We start from the raw sequence: 9,757 nt of genomic DNA, 5'->3' as shown, positions 1-9,757 counted from the left end.
GAATTCACACACACAGACACATACAGCAACTATATATTATGTTACTATTACCTAAAATCCAAAAAGGTGAAAAGAACCAAGATTCCTGTAAATTCCATTAGTTAGCTATTTATATACTGCAAACATAAGCTGTGCAACACTAAGAAATAAAAGTCTTAGTCTTCCTGTTTTTTTCCCTAATGACTAAATAAATTTAGTTATCTATTTGATGAGTTTGAATAACTAAATTTTCTAGTGAGCATTAATGGGAAAACGCACGCTAAGTTAAAATGATAATTATAAAACAAAAAACTGCAGTGACATTAAAGCATCCCCAGTAACTTTATCAATTTATAAAATGTCTAAAATATTAAAAATAAAATAGAGGTACATGGGTGCTAGGGCTGCTTCTGGCTCTTATTAACTTGTTACCTTAGGCTAGTGTCCTCACGTGCTCTTTATCTATTAAAAGTAGACGGTTCTTTCTTCCCATTTCTACCTCATGTGTTATTTTAATATGTGATATGGTTTATGTAAAAAGTGTTTTGAAAATTATGGAATGCCACCGTATGATATGTTGTTATTAGAGCTATCATTTATTTATTTAGATGGAACCACTATGTACAATGTGATTTTTTCATAGGATAAAAATTTGATTAAAAAGAGGCATAAAAAATGCAAAGTATTTTCATCAAATTGATAATGACTGTGAGTCGGGGTGTAGGTACATTAATGCAGTAGCAGAGACAGTTCATTAGAAAAAAAAGGAGAAACAATTTCTTGTTTCTGATATTTGTACATGGAAAGATGTTTATATCGCACATGTAGTGTCCCTTGCTTTATAGTTCCTTGATCTTTTCCATTGTAAAGACCTTCAAGTACTCCATTACAGCAACTTACTGATGAAATATCATCGTTACCCTACACGGCTTAGCTTCTGAGATCTTAATCTCCAAAAGTTCCCTCTTTTATCATAACTTCCCTTCATTAAACCCTCATTTTCTCTCAGGCTTACCCACCTGTTTTCTAATGTCACCAAGGCCACCAGATCCTCGAGGCTTTCATTCCTAGTCAATCAGTTTCTTCTGACTTCCCTATTAAGCCATGAGCCCATGGTCTCTCTCTAAAATCACTCGCCATTGCTCTCAATCCTTTTGCTCTTTTTTTCTTTCTGCCTAATGATCCAGCACATTCCCAGTGCTGGATAAAAACAGCGATCCTGCTCCGTAGGTACAAGTGAACAACACTATACCTGTATTGCTGCTGGACAACGGAGCTCTACAGCTACAATTTGCTACCACAAATAATATTGACTTAAATGGCTCACTAAAAGAGCCAAGACTATTCTCAGTCTCTGGAGTTGATTGAACCTCATCTTACAGACACCATATATTACTTGAGTGTAACATTTGTCACGTTATGATCTACACCAAGATAGCTCTTTTATACACTCCTTCTGTGCTAATACCAAAAGCTTCATTTCAAATACGGCTACCTTCATGTACCTCAAAGAGCTGCTTCAGGCCCTACCCCTCAGGATCCTCTTCTGAAACGTCCTCTCCCCACTACCCTCTGGCTTCGCCATCTTTGTCCGCTTTGGCTTCACACCTCTCTTTCTGCCTAATTCTACTGATGACCTGTGGAATAGCTTTCCTGTTTAGCAAGACAATGTCTTGAACCAACATCCAGGAACTCAGTATCTCGCTCTTGAATCCGACTATAGACTTTCACAAAGATGGGAAATTCAAGCCTCAGTTTGCCTGGGAGGGATGATCAGGCAGACATCCATTATGACTACTTCTTTGTACATCTGTCTCATCTAGCAGATGGTGAAGCACTTAAGACCAAGAACTGTAGTTGAAGGAGTTCAAGACTTTAAGAGTTAAAGAAAGAGCCTAAAATAGTGTCTTCCATGGACAGCTTGCATTAGAGTGCCCTGGGATTTTTTTAAAAATGTATCTTTTCCTGGACCTGACCCATACTCATCATATTGCCACATGATTCTTTTGCACCGTTTGAGAAGCTCTGCTCTAAAGAGACGTGTATAACGGTAATGAGAAATTTAAGTGCCCTAGAGGCAACAAGCAAGCTACATAAAAGTAGAACAAAATGTGGGTCCTGTGTTAGGCTAAAAAACTCCTACTATTCACTTCTGGAAAACTGTTTTCCCTTCAACAAGGTGCATCCAGGGTTAACAAACTTTTAAAATTTTCTGGTGCCAGAAACCTAGATTTTTATGTAAAATCTGCTGATTTTTATACAATGGCAAATAACACAATTAAATTGGAACAAACAAACAAACAAAAGCCAAACCAAACCAAACCAAAACAAAAAGGCTTTGAACTACAGAACATGTGTCTATAGTCAGTTTGTAATTCTTCCTTTAGACCAACCCAAACAAATAAAACTGAAAGACACATATCTGAGGACAAAAAAACTAGAAAACAAGTGTTTGAGGGCCAAATGAGGAAGGGGGGACACTGTTGAAACTGTCTACCAAGAAAGAGAAGTATGAAGAAGAGGTCAAGAGAAGAGAGGATTACAAATGAGGGCTGGGCTGCAGTGTCAGAAGGCGTGGAGAAGCCAAGCAGGACGAGACTGATAACAGACAATCGGCAATTAGGAGGTCAGTGGTGACTTTGGTGAAAGCACTTTCGGAGCGGTAGGGCGGAATCCAGCTCATAATGAGATGAGAATGAGTGGGATTAAAAAGGGGTGGGGAAAGGAGAGGAAAGAGCGGGGGATAGAGGGAGAGAGAGAAAGATAGAGATCAAGTGTAGATTATTCTTTCCAGACGTTTAACAATAAAGTTAAGGAGGGAGATAACATAGTACATCAAGAGAGGAAGACAATGCAAAGAAAACTGCTTTGAACGTATCTTTATAGAAATACAACACATACAGAAACATGCACAAATCCTAAGTGAATTCTTCCAAAACATACACTTCGGTGGCCATCACCAGGGTGTAGACACAGAATATTAGAATATTACCAGCCCCACAGAATCCTTCCCTCTGCCCTCTCAACCATGTCTCTTTCCTTCATCACCAAGAGTAAATGCTATCCTGACTTCTGGTAACACAACTTAGTGGGCCTTTTGCGAACTTGGTATAAATGGAATAGTAGAGTATAATCTGAAGAGTTCGCTTGAATGTGCCTGGGTGGCTTGGTCAGTTAAGTGTCTGCCTTCAGCTCAGGTCATGATCCCAAGGTCCTGGGGTCGGGCTCCCTGCTCCCTGCTCAGCGGGAAGCCTGCTTCTCCCTCTCCCACTCCCCCTGCTTGTGTTCCTGCTCTCGCTGTGTCTCTCTCTGTCAAATAAATAAATGAAATCTTTTTAGAAGATGAAGACCTTGCTAAAATCACATATTCTAATAATTTATCTACGGATTTTAAAATTTTCTACATAAACAATCTGGTTGTTTCAGAATCCTGAGAGTTTTATTTCTTTGTTTCTAATTCTTGTCCTGATAGGTCTTTTCTTTCTTCTTCAAACTAAAACTTCCGCACAATGTTGAAAAGAAGGATGATAATGGTCATTCTTCCCCTGGTTCTGATCGTGCAGGGAAAACCTTCAACATTTCATCATTGATTATGCTTAGATTATTGATTTTTAACTTTTCCTTCCTTTTTGTAAATAAATTTAAGGTTTTAGCTGCATCTGATATGTTTTGACGTAAAATAGTTCAAAATATTTTTAAAATTTCCATTCTATTTTCTCTTTTAACCCACTAGTAATATAGATGCATTTAACATTTCCAAAATATAGGGATTTTTTAGTTATCGTATTTATTTTTGATTTCACTGTGATCAGAGAGCATAGTATTATAATTTTTGAAATATGCTGAGATTTACTTTAGGGTGCAGCCTATGGCTAATTTTTGTAAAACTTTTATGTACATTTGAAAAAAATAAATTCTTCAGTTTTAGCAATAGCCTATATATGTCATATAGATCAAGTTTGTTAATGTGATATTTACATCTATATACATATAACATTTGTGTGATTATTTTGTGAATTATAAAAAGAAGTATATTAAAATCTTCTGTGATTATATATTTTCTTTTGTAGTTCTCTCAATTTGGGGTTCATATAACTTTAAGCCACATTATTAGTTACATGTTAATTTAGAATTGTTACGTTTCCAATGAATCGATTCTTTTGTTATTGTAAAGGGTTATAAAGCAATATTATTTATACTATCAATATTCATTTTATTGCACAGGTCATATTGTCCTTTATTTCTTCCTGCACCTCCAAGTATTCATCTTAAATTATCTTCCTTTTGCCTGAAGAATTTTCTTTGGACTGCATATCCTGGTGAAAAATTCTCCTAGGTTGCCTTCATCTGACAAGGTTTTAATGTCACCTTTATTTTTTTAAGGACATAAGTGCTGTGTACAGAATTTGAAGTTAGAAAGTACTGTCTTTTGGCACATTGGGGGTAGCAGTACTTTGTCTCTTGGCTTTTATTTTTTATGTGGAACAATTGACAATCTGTCTGATTGTGGCTTTTTTTAAAGTAATGCATCATTTTATCTTTGGATGTTGGTAAGATACTTGTCCTCATATTTGGTTTTCAGAAATTGTTCTGTTGTGTACCTAATTGTGATTTTCTTTCCCTCAATCCAATTTGCCTCAGTAGAATTGACAGGGCTTCTTGAATTTATTAGCTTGAATTTAGCTGTTGAATTAGCTTCTTTCCTCAGCTTTAGAAAATGTTCAGTCATTATCCTTTAAAGATCTTCTTTATGTGGAGATTTCAGTTACATGTATGTACATAGTTTTTGCTCTATGTCTTTGCCTTTTATGTTTTCTTTCTTTTTGTGTTCTCCATCCTTTTGTCAATCTCTGTTCCATTGAGGCTATTTTCTTCTGTCCCATCTTCGAACTCACTAATTCCCTCTTCAGTTATGTCTTTTCTGCTATGATTCCTAACTATTGACTCCCTAATTTTGATTCAAGAATTGTTCAGTTTCAAAATTTCAATTTGTTTCCTATATATTATTTTCAGTTGAATGTAAAATTCTCAAAGTTGTTTTCATTTCATTGATCATATTAGGCATAATTAGCTTAAAGTCATTGTCTAATAATTTAAAAAATCTCCTGTAGGTCTTCTTCTGTTACTTGGGGCATTTACTTTTAATTTTTCATCAACTTTTTTTGCTTTCTTCACTTGCCTGGTTATTTTTGATTGAGTGCTGGCCATGCTATCTGAAAAATAATAGAGATAATTTAAAACCTGGCTTATTGGGGCGCCTGGGTGGCTCAGTTGTTAAGTGTCTGCCTTTGGCTCAGGTCATGATCCCAGGGTCCTGGGATCGAGCCCCGCATTGGGCTCCCTGCTCGGCAGGGAGTCTGCTTCTCCCTCTCCCACTCCCCCTGCTTGTATTCCCTCTCTTGCTCTCTCTCTCTCTCTCTCTGTCAAATAAATAAATAAAATCTTTAAAAAATAATAAATAAATAAAAAATAAAACCTGACTTATTTTATCATCCACCAGAGCAGATTTACCTGTATTTTTCTAGTAAGTGGCCAGGAACGTTAGCAAACTCAGATCATCTTAAAGCAACCAGGGTATCAGATTATCCCAAAGCTGGTTTTTGGTTCCTATAAGAACAGATTTATTTCTAGCTTAACCTTACTCCTAGAATATTAATCTTTGATTTTCAATCTAAAACCTGGGTGATTTGCAATGGTTCAAGTAAGAAATGATGGTAGCTTGGACAAATGTGGTAATAGTAGACTTAGTTAATAATAGTGGTCAGATTCAAAATATATTTTGTGGATTGAGACAATAGGATTTTCTGGTGGTTTAGATATGGGAAGAGATGAAAAATTACCCCTAAGTCTCTGACATGAGTGATCAAACATAATGTACTGAGATAAATAAGAATGACAAAAGCTTTTTTGGTGGATAAATATAAGGAATTTTATTTCCACACATAGTGCATACAATCTTTTCCTCTGCAAGGTACCTCTGGAGTACAAGTCTAGAATACCATTCAGATGGTGGCTGCAAGATTGGCTGCAGTTTTAAAATTTGAAAACTCACCCAGAAGTCACAGTATTGCTTTTTTTATTTAAAATTCCTGCTAATTCAATCAAGTTTATTGACAAAGGGAAGAGACATTCCATTTTGTATGCTTATTATTATTATGTATGCTTAGGTCACAACTCTAAGAAGTTTACCATGCACTATTTCACTATGAGTTGTGTTGTAGTATTCTCACAATATTATACAATCATCCCATTTTAGGGAATGAATAAACAACAAAGGCTCAGAGAAGTGAAGTAATTTGTCCAAAGTCACATAGTATATTGGTGAGGGAGGCAGATTTGAAGTGAGGTCTATGGGGCTCCAAAGCTTATGCACTTGTTCAGTTCATTACACCAGCTCTGATACTTTGTAGACCAAGGAAAATGTAAGCTAAAGAGTCTGAAAAAATGATGAGGAAGGAATGTGGAAAATAGTTTCTTTTGCATTCATCAAAATCTAAGAGAGTCTTTCCTGAATTATTTCCTTCGTTTTTCTCTCTACTGGTATGGTTGGAACCATCTTGGAGATAATTGGTGACCTGAGCCTAAACTAATGTGTTTCTGTTGAATGGTAGAGCTCCAGGCCTCCATGACCTCTCTCCTGTGATCACCGGATGGGCAATCGTAGATTTGCTCTTGGACCAAATATAGTTCTGAGCACAGGGGTGGAACTAACAGAGTATTTGCAGATGGATGTAAACAAACAAACAAACAAACAAAAACATAGTCTTTAGTGTGGCTTTGAAAGCCTATGAGCCACCTGTCTCCCCACCCTCAAGTTTTCATCCATCTTCTTGACCTTTTCAACTGCTCCATTTCAACCCCTCTCTTACATGGAAAAAAAAAAGTGTTTCATTTTGAACATGTTAAATTTGAGATACTTGATATGTCTGTTACTTACCATGCAAATACACTGGGACAATAGAATGTCTTTATCATCATATCTACTCCAGGATATGTCTGTTCACAATCCAATCATGAAGAACCATTTCTAAGGACCTTAGACTTCTAAAGGTCCTTCCTGCTCTACTGATCACTAAGACTCGAATCATGGCACCACTGGCATGACCTGATGTATATATATTCCTCTCTGAGAAGACTATTCACTCATGTCTTTTCAGTGTAACTTCTACTGCATTAGTTATACTGCAGATACTATAAAAGGGATAGTAATACAGTTAACTCTCGAACAACATAGGTTTGACTGCATGGGTCCACTTATACATAGATTTTTTTCCCCATAAATACAGTACAGTACTGTAAATGTATTTTCTCTTCCTTATGATTTTCTTAATAACATTTTCTTTTCTCTAGCTTACTTTATTGTAAAAATACAGCATATAATATATATAACATACAAAATCTGTTAATTGTTGATGTTATCAGTATGTCTTCTGGTCAACAGTAGGCTATTAGTAGTTAAGTTTTGGGGGAGTCAAAAGTTATATGTGGATTTTCAACTGCACAGGGGTTAGCACACCCATCTCTGATTATTCAAGAGTCAACTGTACATTCAAGACTGGGAATAGAAGAAAAAAACATTGTGACATAGACTTCAGCCTATAGGTGCTCAAAATGTACAATAGAGGGTGAAGAAGTGTCAAGCTGGAGATCCAAGCACCATCTACCATTAAGCCCTGGAAATGTACCTTGCCTAGAGGCACCATCACAAGGTGCATCAAAGGGTAATGAATGACTACACACTTGAATTGACAGAACTGTGAAGTCATTTGTATGTTTTTATTTTTACAAACACAAATCCACAGGGTCTTGTATAACATTTCCTCTTAGAGTAACCTTTAAAAAGGTTATATTATTCCATCGTGGAGAATTATCTGAATAGACTTACCTGCCTTTAGGGACTGAGAGGAATACTTTGTTCAGTTTAAATCAGTAGTACAAGTGTATGTATTACATCTTGAGATACATTTCTCACCTGCAACTAGTTCAGACAACTAGAGTGTTCAAAATATACAAAGTTTAGTTTTCCAAAGCATTTGGAATATTTGCAGCATTGTCAAGAAAAATTCCTGCTGAAGTCCCACATTAAGTACTGATTAACATTTAGAGTAACAATATCTTTTGGTATTTCAGTTGGTATAGACATCTTTAAGAAAATAAAGTGTTTGAAAGACTAGAAAAATGGTAGTCAATCTCTTCATTACTAATTTGCTCCTTTTTCAAAAAGTGTGGAACTAAGAGGATGGCTGATACCTATGGGAGAACATGGCAATTTTTTTTAAAGGTTTTATTTATTTATTTGACAGAGAGAGAGAGACACACACACACACAGCGAGAGAGGGAACACAAGCAGGGGGAGTGGGAGAGGGAGAAGCAGGCTTCCCGCTGAGCAGGGAACCTGATGCGGGGCTCGATCCCAGGATCCCGGCATCATACCCCGAGCCAAAGACAGACGCTTAACAACTGAGCCACCCAGGCGCCCAGAACATAGTAAATTTGAGTCTTAAAAAGGAATAATAGAAAAATATCATGAATTTGACCAACTTTATTTTTTAATTATTTTTTTTTATATTTTATTTGAGAGAGAGAGAGAGAGAGAAACAGCATGAGAGGGGAGAGGGTCAGAGGGAGAAGCAGGCTCCCCGCTGAGCTGGGAGCCCAATGTGGGACTCGATCCCAGGACTCTGGGATCATGACCTGAGCTGAAGGCAGTCGCTTAACCAACTGAGCCACCCAAGCGCCCCGAATTTGACCGACTTTAGAGTAGACTTGCTTATAAATTCATTCAAGTTATAAAATAGCCCTTTTAAAATATACTGTTATGCTATTTTCCATATTTTAATGGGAATATTTATAATTATATTGGATTAAAATGTTATAAATTCAATTATAATGTTATTTATGACAACATATGACAAAGCCACAGAGCTAAACTTTCTAGGGTTGCCCTTCTGCTCACTTTTCACTGCACTAGAACTAAGCTCAGTGTTCTTTTTATAGGGTCAAATAATATGTTCTCTATTTTGCTGTCTTTGCTTATTGTTTATTGTTGTCATTTTTTTTTTGCTTTAAAAAGTTTGAAGTATATTTATTGGATGACTGTATTAAGTGTAACTTCAAAGAATCATGGAGGAATTGGGTTTTTATGGGGTCTGCAAACAAACTAGGCTACTGTTCAGATTTAATCAAGATTGGGAAAATCTAAATATTTAATCGCTTATTGGTGACATGGGTGAGGATTCTTAATTCAGCATCAGTGGGCATTTTTTCTGTGGCATAGAATAATCATATATATTTAATATCTTCTTTAAAAAAAGAAAAAAGTCTTCTTCCACTTTACCACCCTCTCTACTTTAGGGAAGAGGCCAACAATGGGTGGCAGAGCGGTGATAAATCTTTCCCTAACCAATTTCCATCTGTTTAAATTAAGAAATATACAAAAATAATGGATAATGACTCCCGGAAACAAATTCACTGGAGCAGAGAGCAGGTAAACAGGTATTTGTACTTTTACCAAAATCTACCTTGTTAGTTATAGCTATACAACTAATATTTAAAAGAGATGTTACATTAGCAAGTAGGTTTGGAAAGCCTTAACTAGCAGGGTGAATTCGATACTAAAATTTTGTAAGACAAGGATTTTAATGAATGTGGTTTGAGTTATGTTTTATTTGAATCTATTACTATCAAGTCTATTATTGAAAATGTTGTCACTTTTGAACAACCTCTGCTAGTTGTATTCTTTAAAATTCCTCCTTTTCTTGCCAACAATACAGAAAAT

The sequence above is a fragment of the Callorhinus ursinus genome, unplaced genomic scaffold (assembly GCF_003265705.2).
Source record: "Callorhinus ursinus isolate GAN/ISIS: 27379988/994484 unplaced genomic scaffold, GSC_fseal_2.0 scaffold5, whole genome shotgun sequence".
Classification (NCBI taxonomy): domain Eukaryota; kingdom Metazoa; phylum Chordata; class Mammalia; order Carnivora; family Otariidae; genus Callorhinus; species Callorhinus ursinus.
This window is presented reverse-complemented; position numbering follows the sequence as displayed.